The 17,146-nt window shown below is 40.7% G+C and overlaps 3 long non-coding RNA genes across 4 annotated transcripts; 2 read left to right on the top strand and 1 right to left on the bottom strand.

Annotated features, from left to right (window-relative positions):
* The first annotated feature begins 1,395 nt into the window (after positions 1–1,395).
* On the top strand, positions 1,396–5,007 carry LOC306826657. The gene is made up of 5 exons (XR_013779465.1): positions 1,396–2,740; positions 3,318–3,349; positions 3,923–3,958; positions 4,287–4,781; positions 4,888–5,007. It is a non-coding gene; the product is annotated as an uncharacterized lncRNA (long non-coding RNA).
* LOC306826658 lies at positions 3,914–5,095 on the bottom strand. Of its 2 annotated transcripts, XR_013779467.1 has the most exons (4): positions 5,005–5,095; positions 4,376–4,908; positions 4,179–4,332; positions 3,914–3,951 (listed from the first exon to the last, which is right to left on the bottom strand). It is a non-coding gene; the product is annotated as an uncharacterized lncRNA (long non-coding RNA). The 2 variants fall into 2 exon arrangements; XR_013779466.1 differs by having other exon boundaries at positions 4,179–4,908.
* Positions 5,096–8,894: 3,799 nt separating this feature from the next.
* On the top strand, positions 8,895–10,945 carry LOC306826479. Its single transcript, XR_013779421.1, has 4 exons — positions 8,895–9,139; positions 9,375–9,469; positions 9,572–9,812; positions 10,216–10,945. It is a non-coding gene; the product is annotated as an uncharacterized lncRNA (long non-coding RNA).
* The last annotated feature ends 6,201 nt before the right edge of the window (positions 10,946–17,146 follow it).

Raw genomic sequence — 17,146 nt, 5'->3', positions numbered from 1 at the left:
TTTTCTCCAATGCCTATGCTTTCAATTATTCAGCTAACAAGTGAGCGGTTTCACCAGGTGCTGAGAAGTGCTTTATAGTTAGTTTATCGGCCTTGTGGTGTTTGTGTGTGTGTTGGAGTCGAAATGCATGCTTTTCTGGTAAAACGGGCTTTGGAGACCTGTGCTGGGTGTGCTTTTACCTGTCGCGCTGGACTATTTAAGCGCTCCCATTCCCATTCATTCCCCTTTGACCTCACGCTCTTCCGGGTCCTCTGTGTTGGTCGCCTTGTCCTCCAGCTCCAGGTAGATCCCATTTCATGTCCGAATGCATAAAATAATCCTTCCAAATCCCATTTATTAAGCCGTCGTTCTATCATGTTTCTAGTGGCGCTGTTTGGCTGCGAGCCCCACACCGCTGCGCTCCGTCGCTTCTGCACCTCTTTTGTGCGCGCAGCGTGACTCTTCTCATGTAGGTACCAATCTCCTTAATCCATCTGTCTTCTGTCTAACCAGCGTTTAGGTTGCAGCCACGCTGCAGGCCAGGCAGATTGCTTTGCATTGTGCACTCCTGGCTCACATTAGCGAATAACGTGTTGCTGTCAGGTTTAGTTTAGTTGGTAATCCAAATTTACTTTTCTTTAGGTGTCCTCGGTGGTCTGCAGTGGCACTGGCACGCTGCCTCTGCTGCTTTGCTTTGCCCTTTACCTCCTTCGTTTTGCTCTGCCTTGCTCCTCACGCGCTGTTTGGGTGCTTGCGCTCTGCGCATTCGTGTCTCCAAACCTGACACTTTGAACCGCGGGCTCTGGGCCCGAGCATCTGGCGCTTTTTAAATGTATTTTGTCCCACAGCAATTGTGACTGCATTGAAATGAATTGAAATTAAATGTTTTTCTACCAATGCAAAATAAAGTTTTGTAAATTAAATGGAACCGGTTCCCCACTCTTAATATACTTACTTGCGTGCCTTTAGGCTGTAATATTTCCCCAGGAAGTCTGGGGTGGCGTTGTTGGAAAATCTATCATAATTAAGGATTATAATTATAATTTACATTCTGTTAACCCCTCAGCTGCCACACTTTTTATCGCTTTGGTTTTGGGCACCCACCGGCATAATCGGTTTATTTAGTCTTTGCATATTAATCTTTCATTGCTTGGTTATCTTTTTAGTTAATTGTTTACATTTTCTAGATGGACTAAAGTCTCCCGAACTTAAATTCCTTGTGTGTTCAACGTGGCCAATAAAAGTGATTCTTTCGCATGTTTCCGCGTTGTTGTTTCCGCCACTATTTATATTGAAAATGTTCTCATTAACATTACATCGAGGTCTGTTGCAGAGCAGCAGAATGTAGCACTGTCGCTCTACCGGACAGGGTTCGCGACTCTCATTCAGCACTGTTTTTTTTTTTTTTTTTTCAGTGACCTTGTCAAACTTACGGCCCACGGACCGGATCCCTTTGGGAAGAAAGGGGACCACTTCAAAACATATTTTCACTACATTTTATCATCCCACCAGCATAATCATATATAGGTCTAACAGATTATACGTATTATCAAATTTTTTTTAGAAAGATAGACAGATATAATTCTATAGATAAAACTGTTGTGGGCAAAATGCAGTAATGATGCCAACCGCTACTATGTGTTAACAAATATAGTAGCAATGTAATAACTTTAATTTATAAATGTCAAACTTCTCAACAAACATCTTCAAAATGATCTCCGTGCAAAAAAAGACAAAAGACGAAAATACTGTGTGCATGGCCTCGCTGTCAGTGAATTCCTTTATTCTGAGGGACATTGAACGCGTCGCTCACAGACTGCTTCATCTGTGCAAGCGCGTTAGAGTGTCACTCGTCTCTGGAATTTTTTTGCGGTAAGTGTTGAAAAGACATCTCTCCTTACTATTTAAGACTTTCACGGTACACAAACACATCCTGGGTTTTAGAAATAAGGCATAATATTCTCTATTACCGACTGTTACCGTGGAGGAAAGGGGTAGTTAAAATATTGTACATTACAACCGGAAAGTTCTACTCTTGCGCTAATTAGCTTGTGGCTAGCTGCCAATGAGTCAGCAGAGAGCTGAACTGTTAGTAACATCCAGTACAGCGGGAAATGCTTGTCTACACATAAAGCCATTTGTTAACTATGTGTTCGTACAGTGCATGTTACAGACAATCTACTTTTTGTGTTCTGTCACAGAAAAAACTAATAACTAATACAAACGAGTCGTATGGTTAACGTTTTAACTTGTAACCGTCCTGTCTGACAGCGCGAGCGCTGCATCACGCGCGCTCTGAGGTCTGACAGACGTTTATCTCTCTGGATGGCAGCGGTGATCACATTGAAATAAAACGTGAAGTAATACACAATTTACTGCTGATATTTAGTTTAAGTAAATGTAGTATATGTCGTCAAACTTTTATTTATGGGTATTTTTCAATATAGACTACTTCACCTATGTAAATGATACTGGTTTTGTTAGTGATGGTTTTTTTAGTAAAGCTGAAAAAGGATGATGGATAAGATTTGAGAGCCGCAATGATTTATTTCATGTACCAAGAACAACTTGTGTCCTCACAAATGTAAGTTTGTCATGTAGCTTTATTGTAGAGTTTTAATTGTTGAGCTTTTGGTAATAAAACCCCTCAAACATTAAATTCAAATGTATTTTTCTTCTCTTCCTCCAACACCACTCTGCCATCTACCATCACCTCCTGCACTTTTAAAACTGACTGGACTCCTTCCCCCCCATCAGAAGAGTAAGTATACACACATTAATCGTCATTTTACCATCATTAACTGGAAATCTTACAGATTTTGAACATGTGCTGGTTCTCGAACAGTAGCAGCATATTGTTGATGACACGAGACTGTTTAACAAACGTTTGCCTTTTGAAAGGCAATTAGCACCGTTTAGCCTCTGATTGTACAACTTACCCTTAATATGTGACTTGTATCTCATCGCAAACCTATGTGTGAAATAAGCCTGGAACAGAACTGTTTACATGATGTTTACAGAACTGTCTATTCACACTTTTTAATTTGTCTACTGTAAAGTATACAGAAACATGTCACCGCACTATTATCTTGTTTAGTCTTAGACATATTACCTTATTGTCTCACCTGATAACAGAATTGTGTCATATTAATGGACGGGCTAAAGATCCAATGAAGCTGCAGAAACAAGGAGGATTTAGTTGGCCCTATTCAATGTTTATATATTCAACATATTCAGATAAAGAATCCACTCTGAAACTACTCGGATCGAGCTGTGACATGTTTCCGTCATTTTAACCTGTGTTAAAAGAGCACTTTTTATGTTCTTTGTCTTTTCAGACCACCATTGACACCCTGCTCAAATCTGATCGGTAAGAACACTGAGAAAAAGTGTTTAGCTGCCAAACTAATATATCATTACTTAGCGTTACTGAATCTCACCATATTAACATGTAATTTATCTTTTCTTGCTAGTATGGCCTCCTACTTACTGTAAATATAGGAAATGTATTTTAATAAGACAAAGTGAATCATATTTTGACACACAAGTTCATCATCAAAAACAGTCCTGTAGTCTGGTTGAAGTTAGGCTATCAAGCTTCACTTCCTCAGTGTCCTCTTCATTGACTTTGATAGGTGTGTTTTTGTTTGTGCTGTCATTCATGTGATGCTTTTATACACAGCTAAAGTCCCTAACAAGTGCATAAAGTTATTTGAAGTTTAACCACAGCTGTCTCCATACACCACGAGAGAATCATGTCAGTGGTTTAATTTTTTATTATGTTTCATTTAAGTGGTTGTTGGTTCAGTTCACCTCAAGTATTTAGTTTACATTAATAAATAATATGAAATACAGACAAGAATTCTGGTCCTGAAGATGTGAATGAGCTGTGAGGTGTTTCTACAGTGAAATAAAATATCGCTGTCTCCTGCTATAACTGCAGACCGTCGTTGACACCTTCACTTCTAAACCCTGAAATGTAAGTTGACGTGCATGAATTATAATTTTGATGTCATGACACATTTTAAAAGTCATCTTATTACCATTTGGCCTCAGCCAGAAATCACTTATTATTGAGAATGCAAACAGTTGAAAAATTGCTGTTAAACAATAGAAAACACATTTTGACACTTGCCAAATGAAACTTAACTGTAGAGTTAGTAACTGGAAATAAAGCTTAGAGCTGGCACAAATTCTACTTTGATTATGAATAGAAGTTGGAATGAGATGTTAGTTTACATGATATTAACTTGAAAATGTCACTTTGTCCCCATTCCTCCCCACACCTTCTGTCCTTCATCTGACAGCAGACCATCATCGTGAGGCAGCCAGTCTGCAGTAAGTTCTCTCTCTCTCACACACACACACACACACACACACACACACACACACACACACACACACAGTCAATCTGAATGTTATAAATTGGTTGTGGATCGTAGGGATGTCTGAAGTCCCATTTACAGCTCTAGTCATCTGGAGTCAGTCATCTTAAAGAACCAATTTGTGAATAAGATTGATCCTGTCCAGTTTTTAAACAGGACCAAGTTAAGAAGGATTGTGGGATCCTGAAGAGACAAAAATCTGGATCAAAAAGATTTCACTTAAGATTTCAGAATATTCTGGAGAACTAAGTTCTTGTGGTTATAAAGACACATTTCATGGCACCAGTGTTTTGAACAAATTCAACAACAACTGAATGTGTGAGGTGTTGGTGATTTCATAATAAACTCAAAGTCTCTCCCTCTTTGTCCCCTTCTTTCTTCTCCTCCCCCTCATCTGTTTTGGTCACAGACTCAGTGGTAAGTTCACACAATAAACTACACCATACACACACTTTTATATTTATAGTATATATAAAATGTATTTTAACATCAACCTAATGTCTGTTTCCTTTTTGTCTTACAGGTGTGCTGATCCCATCTCCATCTACTTCTATTTTGAGAGATTCTATCTGGCTTTCTACTGTCCATCTACATCTATCTATTTTGAGAGATTCTATCTGGCTTTCTACCGTCCATCTACCTCTATCTATTTTTGAGAGATTCTATCTTGCTGTCTTCTGTCCCATCTAAATCTATCTATTTTGAGAGATTCTATCTTGCTGTCTTCTGTCCCATCTACCTCTATCTATTTTGAGAGATTCTATCTTGCTGTCTTCTGTCCCATCTAAATCTATCTATTTTGAGAGATTCTATCTTGCTGTCTTCTGTCCCATCTACATCTATCTATTTTACAGGTGTTCCCTATCTTTTCTATCATCACAGTTTGCTCTATCTGAATTCAGAAACAAAATATCTTTGGAACGAATTGTCTTTGGAACGAATTGTATTTGGAACGAATTGTCTTTGGACTGCCTTTTCTTGATCAAATCACTGGTTACTTGTACCAGTCTGTTTTTGCCATTGATTTCAGAGATTGAATACATCTTGGGTCAAACTGGTGACTGATACAAACTGTTTTTGGGTCTGTGAATTTCTCTGTTCACATTTCTCTCTCACTCTTTCCTGTCGTTAATCTGAATTGCAATTGGAATTAACTTACATTTTGTAAGTCTTCAAATTTATTTGAAAAGATTTGTTCAGTATTCTATTGGATACAAAATACATAAAAAAATAAACTTTATTGAACTACAACAATTTTGTAGCACTTGTTTACTTTTAAAGTGTTTTTAACATAAACAAAAAACCAACATTTTAATAATGAGAAACAAAAATCAGAAAATTCCAAATTAAAGGAGAGAGAAATTTTTAACTGATGATTGCATTTAATAAAAATCAGGAGACTTGGATTTTGATTTTAAAATAAATGTTTGTATTGGAAAAAATAATGAAATAAATAAATCAAAAACAAATATTCAATTGGAAAAATAAATTTTCAACTTTTCAAAGTTCAAAGTTCAAAATTGTGAATGTTCCTCCTTTGGAAAAAAACAATGTCTTTTAGTCCAAAAAACCAAAAGTTCATCCTTCTCCTACCACTCTGGTAAGAGATATGCAGTCTTGTTGAAGATGTTTTAGTAGAAACTGTCGTTGTTCCTCGTTGTGAGCTCGCCACCCGTGCAAGGGGGAAAAAAACCCGGCCAATTCCTGGTTCAATCTTTAACAGAAGTTTTACAAAAGTTTGTCGCTGTGATTTTCCTCTCCGTCTGTCTGTGTCTACCTGTGTCTACCGGTAAGCTTCCTGCTTCCTGTTTATGGCCCAACTGACGCCAATCAGATGTTCCGATTGGTCCATTTAAATCTCATGAGATTGGCACCAAATACCGCAGGATTTTAACTCCGCAGTTAATAAATTAAAATTAAATTTATATCACTTCTCAAGCAATAATTCTTAAGTAATAATTGAAAAATGTTTTTTTATTTTACATTCTGTGACCTGGGTTACAACCTCCCCCCTTAACTCCATGCACGTCCCGTTGCATGATAACACTACACTTCATGGATTTTAGCAGTGGGAACGGGATAAGGTGTAACATCACTCAACGCGTCTGCATAAGCAGCAGACAAACTTTGGAACAGAGTTTGTACTACTGAAATCAGAGGATTTCCTAATCTGGAGTACTGCAGCCTTTTAGGTTGTACTCTATTTCTATTTGAACGCCTGAGTGAATCTTAAGTCAAGTCACTTGATGTGTGTAAAGGTTCCGTTTCATTTCCAAGCTTTCCATTTCCAGAGACGTTTTCCACATCAGCTGGGGACTGTTCCATTTGAATATCCAATTTAGGTATTTTTCCATCCGCAGGTAAGTTTTCTCCATCCACAGGTAAGTTTTCTCCATCCACAGGTAAGTTTTCTCCATTCTCCAGTGTTTGCTCCATGGTTAGATTTTCAAGTAAAGGCTCCTCAATAACAGGTAAGTCACTTTGAGACGGTGGAGATCCATTTTTGTTTGAAAACTCTGCTTCCACACAAGGACCTTCTACGTCAATTCCTAGTCTTTCACCATTGTCCACAGTGAACTTTATAGTCTGAGGAAACTTGATTCTTGAAATTCCAAAATCCTCATTTTCATCATCATTCTCATCGAAGTCATTTTCTGATTCAGGGGTTCTTGGGCAATTCCGAGTTTTTGGTCTCTGAACTGGGGAAATCTGAGGAATTTCTTCCTCTGAGGTCACAGGAAGAAACCCACAGGGCAAAAGAAGGTCCCTATGAAGTGTTCTAGCAGGGCCATCTTTGTTTTCAGGTTTTACAGTATAAACTGGAAGATTTCCTGCCCTTTTCAAGACAACATATACATCACTTTCCCATTTGTCAATCAATTTCTGTTTACCTCAAATTCTCGCATTCCAGACCAGTACTCGGTCTCCAGCCTCCAGATCTGCAGTTGTCACTCTTTTGTCGAAGCGAACTTTGTTCCGTTCTGCAGTTTTCTGTGCGTTTCGAGAAGCTATGTCATAGCTCTCCTCCAAGCGAGATTTGAGGTTTTCCACATACTGAGAATGACATTTGCTTGATTTCTCTTTTACAGGTAATCCAAAAGCCATGTCAACAGGAAGACGGGGTGAACGTCCAAACATCAGTTCATATGGAGTAAATCCTGTCACTTCATTTTTGGTGCAATTGTATGCATGAACCAAAGGTTTGATGTAGTCTCTCCATTTAGATTTTTGCTTATTTTCCAGTGTTCCCAACATGTTAAGCAGTGTACGATTAAATCTCTCCACAGGATTACCACGAGGATGGTATGGTGTTGTCCGCACTTTTTGAATTCCAGCAAACTCACACAATTCTTTGATCAGTTTGGATTCAAAATCCGGACCTTGATCTGAATGCAACCTTTCAGGGATACCATAACACACAATGAAATGATCCCACAGACACTTGGCAACAGTTTTGGCTTTCTGATTCGGAGTTGGAATGGCAACAGCGAACTTCGTAAAGTGATCAGTTAACACCAAGATGTCTTTTGTATTGCTTCGGTCAGGTTCTAGAGAGAGAAAATCCATGCAAACAAGTTCCAGTGGACGGGTTGCTTTGATGTTTACTAATGGAGCGGCTCTCTCCGGCAGAGATTTCCGACGTACACATCTATCACATGTCTTAATTTTCTGTTCAATATCAGCAGCCATTTTGGGCCAATAGAATCTTGAACGGACGAGATCAAGGGTTCTGTCAATTCCCATATGACCCATGTCATTATGTAAACTTGTCAACACAATATGACGCAGTTCTTGGGGAAGGACAAGTTGATAAAAGATGTGTTCGCCGTCCTGTCTTTTACGATAAAGAATACCATTTTGGAGTTCAAGTTTACTCCACTCTCTTAACAACAAGCCAAGTGCAGGAAGCTCCTTTCTTAAAGTTGGAGAAATTGTTTCCCCCGACTCGATCTGGAGTATGATTTCCCGAATGATTGGATCAGCTCGTTGGGTTTCCCTCAGATCTGACTGAGAAAAAGAAGGTATGGTTGGTAAACCATGTTTATCCTCAGACATGTACTTGTCAGGAACAGCACTGACAGAATGTGTAAAGGATTCAACCAGAGTAAGGTTAGACTGGATGACAGGATCAGGACATGCTCGAACAAGAACACAATGACAAATAGCATCTATGACGTCTTTAGAAATCATTTCTGAACCGTTGGTGTCAAGATGCTGCTGAATAAATCCATTTATTCGATCTTGCTCTTTTTGAGATTGTTTATCATTCAGACAGTCGTCATGTGGTCGTCTTGAAAGACCATCTGCATCAAGGTTTTGTTTACCAGCTCGGTACTGCAGCTTAAAAGAATAAGTTGACAGTGCAGCTAGCCACCGGTAACTAGTAGCATCTAACTTGGCAGAGGTAAGTATGTATGTTAGGGGGTTGCTGTCTGTAACAACAGTAAAGTCAGTTCCATACAGATAATCGTGAAACTTTCCTGTTACACTCAGGGGCGGATCTACCGGGGTGGCATAGGGTGGCAGCTGCCACCCTAAAAGAGAGGCTTGCCACCCCAGCTGCCACCCCAGTAGGCAGCAACGAAAAAAAAAAAAAGTTACGGCCAATTTCCCGATTTACGAGCGTGAATCTCCAATGTCGGACTGCCGCGAATGCAGCACAAGTTAACGTCAGAGCAGCAGCAGCCAATCACAGAGACTGATTTGTTTTTTTTGATAAAGCGAGGGATCCACTGAGCAAGGAGTCCTGAGGAAAGAAGACACGGAGGAACGAGGTAAAAACGGATTAACAATCTATCAAGAAATGAAATTACAATTTTAAAAAAAGTGCAAGTATAGTTGCAATGCTGATTTTAAGATGATGAAAATGTTGAAGAAAGTTATTTGGCTAACTATACCTGTAATGTTAGCTAGCTCTGACGTTAGTTTTGTGTAAAGTAGGCTACTCAAGCTAATATTGATTCAACTTCTGTCAAGGAAAACATTGTTAAGTTGCTTTGAATTTTACAGAAATGAAGAGGAAAGGTAGCATCTTTAGTTTTCTCTCACCAAAGAGAAAGGCTGGAGAAAATGAACAGCTGAGCAAGGTAGACGGAGAAGATGAGGTGGAAGGAGAAAGAGAACAGCAGAACAAAGTGGATGGAGAGAGAAAAGAGGTGGAAGGAGAAAGAGAACAGCAGAACAAAGTGGATGGAGAGAGAAAAGAGGTGGAAGGAGAAAGAGAAGAGCAACAGAAACGTGACAGAGACAGAATACAAAGCCAAGGCGACCAGCAGGGACAGGAGGAGGGAGAGCATCACAGAGGTGAAGCTATGGAGGAGGGAGAGCATCACCAAGATGAGAAGGCAGAAAATCAGAGACAAGATAAGGAGCAGGGCTCAGACAGTGAAAGGGAAAGGAGAGTGCCTGAACCATCACCAACCATCTCCAGTCGAGCTGGTCCACATGGTATGGAAATGGTATACTAAGTTACATAAGAATAAAAACTAATGACAAAATGGACATTTTGCTTTAAGGTGTTTTAAGAGAGATTGCTTAAAGTTTTTTCAAATAAATATAAATACTCGTTTGCTTGAATAGAAATAATTGGGAAAACTTGAAAGTGTGATGAGATGGGGACAGAGTCTGAATATTTTGTACAATGTATTTTTGATTTATTGCTCAGATTAAATTCCAAATTAATGAAATGAACCTAATAGCACTCTCCCGGGAAAAAAATGTTAGTCTTAACACATCTGGATGGTTATAACTAATGACAGTTCCAAATTGATTATCTTTTTACTATCTGCTACATTGTGTAATTAGTTTAGATGTAATGCAATTTAAATCTTTCCTCCTCTCCATCTTCTAGACATATCCAAGTCCAGGTGTGAGGTGCCAGTGCAGCCAATCCAAGAGAGTTTCCCTCAGACCCTCCAGGGAGGAGCAAGGAGAAGTTTCCACAGTAACTGGTACAAATCTCATCCCTGGTTAGAATACTCGCACTCCAAAGATGCAGCTTACTGTTTTGCTTGTAGGCATTTTTCCCTCCCTGATGCCCCAAGAACTGTTTTCACCTCATCTGAGGGATATCGTAATTGGAAAAAGGCTACAATGAAAGACAGTGGTTTCTGTTCTCATGCCAGATCTGAAGGCCATGTAAATTCAATGTTTGCATGGACAGAGAACAAGAAAAGTGTGGATAAAAATATCTCAATGATTGGACTAATGGATGAGCAAAAAAGGAAGCAGGTGGCTGAAAATCAGTACTACATCAGAACTTTAGCAGAAATTTTAGTTCTCACAGCCACAGAAAATACAGCACAGCGAGGTCACAGGGAGTCTTCTGATTCTGATAAAAAGGGTGTTTTTCTGTCTATGTTAGACTTGCTGGGTAACCATAACCCCATCATTAAAAAAAGGCTTGAACATCAAGCTAAAAATGCTAAATACACCAGTAAAACGATACAGAATGAAATACTCGAGTGCCTGGCTGCAATGGTCAAAGAGGAAATCATTCAGGAAGTTAAAACAAGCAAGCAGTTTTCAGTTATTGTTGACGAAACCAAAGATATTCAGAAAAAAGAGCAAATGTCATATGTTCTGAGATATTTTTACAACGGTGTGGTTCATGAGAGCTTTCTGGAGTTTGAAGTTTCCGAAGACATGGATGCTGCTGCCTTAACTGAAAAGATTATAGGCTTCTTTGAGAAGCACAGGCTGGAATACAAAAACAACCTTGTAGGCCAGGGCTACGATGGCGCGGCAGTGATGCGAGGGGCACATGCAGGTGTTCAAGCAAAAATAAAAGAAGTAGCCAAACACGCCTTCTATGTTCACTGTAGTGCACACTGCTTGAACTTAGTTATAGTAGACGCTGTAAAGAGTGTGGCAGATGCAGGAAACTTCTTCTCATTATTGGAGAGACTGTATGTATTTGTGTCTGGGTCTTATGTACACAACAAATGGCTGGAAGTGCAGCGGGAGATGTTTGATGGTGCACCAAGGGAGCTCCAACAGCTTAGTGATACACGTTGGGCCTGTAGGCACATAGCATGTCGCAATGTTATGGACAGATTGCCTGCAATAGTACAGGTGCTTGAAGAGATCGCATCGGAAAACCATCCGCAAAGAGCTGTTGAAGCCAGAGGGATATTGGCTCAAATTGATCAGAATTTTTCTGGATCTCTTGTTCTGTTCAGAAAGGTCCTGAGTGACTCCAAATATTTATCAGACATGCTCCAGTCTAAAACAGTGGACTACGCTAAGGCTGTTGAACTTATTAAAGCACTTAAAGAGACACTGGTCCAGTACCGTAGTCAAGCCTCTTTTGAGGAAATGTGGAGTGAAACACTTGAGTTATGTCAACAAAGTAACATTGATATAACTCAGCGAAAACCAAAGAGGCTAAGACAGACAACAAAGATGCTTCAGGATACTGTCGTCCACTCCACCTTGGGACAGCATGTAGTTCCAGATAGCAAACACACTTTTTGTGTTTCTGTGTACTATCCAGTTTAGTTTAGTCTAAGTCATGCTGTGAAAACACTTCCGGCATTTGAAGAAGCTTGTCTGTAATTCGTTCTTTCCCCTCGGCTGGAATGGAAGAATCACCAAAGTTGATTTTAAAATCAGACTTCTGTCTGTCATCATCATCGGTGGAAGCTTTCACAGTGTGCTGTGAAATAATGCTATGAAAAGCACCAAGTTCTGCAATGACACAAAGAGAAGGAATAAAGACATCTTGATCGGATTCATTCATGACCACTACAGGTACTTTGTAGGGTGCTTTTGAAGGAAGCGTAACCAGGCAACTTTTAACACACAGACCACCAGGCAAAGAAGATTGGGTAGGATGTTCTACCACCGCCCAGCGATCTGCTGCAAAAGGCTGAACCTTAGCTGAACCCTCAAGAATCATGCTGTGGCCAGCAGGAATGAGAGTTGGAGTTTTGCTCAACATCCTCACTATTCCCACTGTTCCATCTTGAATTTGTCGATGACGCAACTCAAGTGTCTTGATCAATGCTTTGTACCCGAAAAGAGTCGGTTGATGAGGTGTGTTACTGTTGATGTAATGACTGTACAGGACATCAAGAGTGTTAGTTCCGGGGTCGCCGGTGGCGCAGCGGCAGTGCGCGCGACCCCACGTATTGAGGCTCAGTCCTCGCGCGCGGGCGGCCCGGGTTCGCGTCCGGCCTGTGGCCCATTTCCCGCATGTCTCTCCCCACTCTCTCCCCCCTTTCCGACTCTATCCACTTTCCTCCCTCTATCATTAAAGGCAAAAGGCCAAAAAAAAAAAAAAAAAAAAGAGTGTTAGTTCCGATAAGAACCTGAGAAGGACTCTCTGGTCGTACATCAGGAACAACAAGAGCAAGTGTTGGAATGTCAAAGTCAGCACCAAGAAAATCATTGGAAAATGTTACATTCAATTCGACATAACCCAAATAGGGAACACACTGTCCAGCTGCCCCTTCAACTTCTAACAAATCATCAAGAGGTTTGATCTGTTGATCAGACAGATTCAGGTTATAGAAAGACGTAGGAACCGTAGTAACCTGTGAACCTGTATCTAAAAGGCAATTGCAATCTACACCAGCTATATTGACTAAAGCTGTGCATTTTGATCCAATTAATCCTTTTGGAAGTCTGGCAGTTCTGTTCTTTGCAGTGGAATGTTTAAGTTTTGCAGACCATTTGCATTTTTTCTTAGTAGGACTTGAATTATCAGACAGTTCCTGTTTGTCCTGTAACAGGAACTGATTTCAGTTCAATCAGGAGAGACAAGTGATATTAAGAATTAATTTATTACAGTGAAAAAGAGATTGACAGAATGAGATTTGACAGAATGTTTTGGCGCTTGGACTCTATGGGGTGGAAGATGCGATTTAGTGATGAAGTCCTGCTCGTCATTAGGATAGATCCCCCCATGGAGTCCAGACCCTGGTGGTGGAGGACTGATGATTTGATGAGACCGAGTTGGAGAAGAATTGATGGGAGTTGACTCTGCTTCTGAAGATGGCGGTGATGGGGAGGTGGAGGGGTGCACGAAGCCAGCTTGAAAGAACTAGGGAAGAAAAAGGATCATATTTAAAAGGAGAGCTGAACGATGATAGGCTGAAAACGAAGGAGGAACGCTGCACCATTGGTTAGATGAGGTCCGGTGACAGAACAGCTGATTAACCCACGGACGGCCCAGACTGACAGCTCGAAAATGACAGCGTGAAAAGAGTGACTGAGAAACCTGATTGTGGATCACTTAAAGTCTTCCTTACTGAACTTTCGCTAAGCTTCATTTCAATCAGGAGAGACAAGTGATATTAAGAATGAATTTATTACAGTGAAAAAGAGATTGACAGAATGAGATTTGACAGAATGTTTTGGCGCTTGGACTCTATGGGTGGAAGATGCGATTTAGTGATGAAGTCCTGCTCGTCATTAGGATAGATCCCCCAAAAGAAAAGGGGCAGACCCCTTAAAGTAGCACAGCCCATAGAGTCCCCCAAAAGAAAAGTTTTACTTACTGATCATGATGAATCTGTCAAATGAAATAATTGGCTTAATCTGCTGAGTGAATGAAACATGACAGTTAAAACAAGCTTTTGCATAAATGCCCTCTGGCAACGAACCGCGCGCTGCAATTAAAAATTATTCCACCGAATGAGCCTAAACATGATTCCTTGGCTTCTGCCTGTAAAAGAAAAAGACAATAATTTAAACAGCTAAACCCTTTTACTTGTGCAGAAGAACATTATCAGCTGAACAGTTACTCTCCGTGAATTATGAGTTACTGGACGAGAGAATGCTTGTAATAATTGTGATTATTGAAAGGCTGCTTACCATTTTGCTTTCATTGGGATGATTTGCCAAGGTTATGGCTGTGACTGATGCTGATGCCAACGTTATGGCCGTGACTGATGCTGATGCCAACGTTATGGCCGTGACTGATGATGCTGATGCCAACGTTATGGCCGTGACTGATGATGCTGATACCAACGTTATGGCCGTGACTGATGATGCTGATGCCAACGTTATGGCTGTGATTGATGATGCTGATGCCAACGTTATGGCTGTGACTGATGATGATAACGTTATGGCAGTGACTGATGTGACTGATGCTGATGCCAACGTTATGGCTGTGACTGATGATGCTGATACCAACGTTATGGCTGTGACTGATGATGATAACGTTATGGCAGTGACTGATGCTGATGCCAACGTTATGGCTGTGACTGATGTGACTGATGCTGATGTGACTGATGCTGTTGCCAACGTTATGGCTGTGACTGATGCTGATGCCAATGTTATGGCTGTGACTGATGTGACTGATGCTGATGCCAATGTTATGGCTGTGACTGATGCTGATGTGACTGATGCTGATGTGACTGATGCTGTTGCCAACGTTATGGCTGTGACTGATGCGACTGATGCCAACGTTATGGCTGTGACTGATGCTGATGCCAACGTTATGGCTGTGACTGATGCTGATGCCAACGTTATGGCTGTGACTGATGCTGATGCCAACGTTATGGCTGTGACTGATGCTGATGCCAACGTTATGGCTGTGACTGATGCTGCAACGTTATGGCTGTGACTGATGCTGATGCCAACGTTATGGCTGTGACTGATGCTGTTGCCAACGTTATGGCTGTGACTGATGCTGCAACGTTATGGCTGTGACTGATGCTGTTGCCAACGTTATGGCTGTGACTGATGATGCCCCAGCTTCTAGTGATTCACTGCAAAGATAAATAACAGCAAAATTAGACCTTTTATGACAGAAAAAAGAAAACGCAACGGTTGGTTAGAAATAGTTAAGCCCCTCAACATTTGATCTGATAAAGATGATTTGCCAATGAAAATATCTAGCATTGAGATTTCCAACAGAATCCACTATGCCCATTTAAAGATGCTTGACACAGGAATTACACCAGTGAGCCAAGCATTGAGATTATGCTTGTGAAAGATGTTACTACGGAGACCTCTATACCCATTAAATAGGCTATACCACGTAATATACTTGTGAAAGGAGATTTGCCGCCGATATGGCTGATAATGATTTGTTGCCAACTATATGGCTGTGACTGATGCTTTGCCAATACTATCGCTGTGACTGATGCTTTGTTAACAATAAGGCTGTGACTGATGCATTGAATTTGCGGAGGACTTGATGCTGCTGATGGTTTAAGGGATTGCCATGCCTTCCTTGAACGTAGATGTAACCCCAGCTTATAGTGAATCACTGCAAAGACAAATAACAGCAAAATTAAACCTTTTATGACAGAAACAGAAAACGCAACAGTAAGTTAGAAATAGTTAAAACACTAAACATCCATCCATTTTCTGCCTCTTATCCGGGCCGGGTCGTGGGTCAGCAGTCTAAGCAGAGACGCCAAGACTTTCCTCACCCCAGAAACCTCCTCCAGCTCTTCCGGTGGGACCCCGAGGCATTCCCACGCCAGCCCAGAGACATAGTCTCTCCAGCATGTCCTGGGTCTACCCCGAGGCCTCCTCCGGGAGGGACATGCCCGGAACACCTCCCTAGGGAGGCGTCCAGGGGGCTTTCGGACCAGATGCCCGAACCACCTCAACTGACTCCTCTCAATGTGAAGGACTAGCGGCTCTACTCCAAGCTCCTCCATGGGACCGAGCTCCTCACCCTATCTCTAAGGGTGCGCCCAGCCACCCTACGCGATTAAACATTTGATCTGATAATGATATTTTTGCCAATTGGAAGATATCTAGCGTTGAGATTTCAGACAAAATCCACTATGCCCATTTAAAGATGCTTTGCCACAGAAGAATTACACCTGTGAGCCGAGCATTGAGATTATGCTTGTGAGAGATTTTACACAGAGACCACTTTACCCATTAAATAAGCGATACCACATAAATATACTTGTGAAAGGTGATTTGCCAACGATATGGCTGATGATGATGATTTACCAACGATATGGCTGTGACTGATGCTTTGTTAACGCTATTGAATTTGCGGAGGACTAGATGCGGCTGCTCGTTTTAAGGGCCTGCCATGCTTTCCTTTGACGTAGATCAGGGGTGTCCAAAGTGCGGCCCGGGGGCCATTTGTGGCCCTTGAGTGGATTTTTTGTGGCCCTTGACTTTGTTCAAAGAATCAGAAGATTTTGGCCCCAGGCCTCATCAGATGGCATATTTCGTTCTTTTTTTTCTTTTTCATGTTAGCGAGGGAGACCTGTAAAAGCCTGACTATTCTTTCCAAAAAAACACAACAGTTTCCCACTGCAATTAGTTATTGTGTATTTACATTATCTTTTGAAGTGGTCAAAATACTAAAAGTTCCTTCCAATATTTAAAAAAAACAAACAAAAAAACCCTGTGGCCCGTGAGTGATTCTAACACGACAATTTTGGCCCGCAAGAAAAAAAGTTTGGACACCACTGACGTAGATGAAACCCAATTTATAGTGATTCACTGCAAAGATTAATAAGCAAAATGAGACCTTTTATGACAGAAAAAAGAAAAACAACATGGTTAGAAATAATTAAACCACTAAATATTTGATACTTAAGATCCTCCTTGTATTTAAGTGAGCAGTAAAAAATATTCTAACTTCAGAATATTTGATTAAAACAAGAAATAACAAAGTTTTCAAAAGCAAAAAAAATGGTAGAATTCTGAAGACCACTGCCACCAGGTATTTGGGTTAGACAAGGTTTAAGAGAACTTTGCGCTCGATGATAGAAGTTGATTCTGGACGCACAGGAGAGGAAAATGCTGAATTGCTTGTTTTCTATTCTGAATGAAATAGCTTGAATAGTGCAATG

This window comes from Symphodus melops (assembly GCF_947650265.1).
Source record: "Symphodus melops genome assembly, chromosome: 7".
In the NCBI taxonomy this organism is placed as follows: Eukaryota; Metazoa; Chordata; class Actinopteri; order Labriformes; family Labridae; genus Symphodus; species Symphodus melops.
The sequence above is the reverse complement of the archived record's forward strand: the minus strand, read 5'-3'. Positions and strand labels throughout refer to the sequence as shown.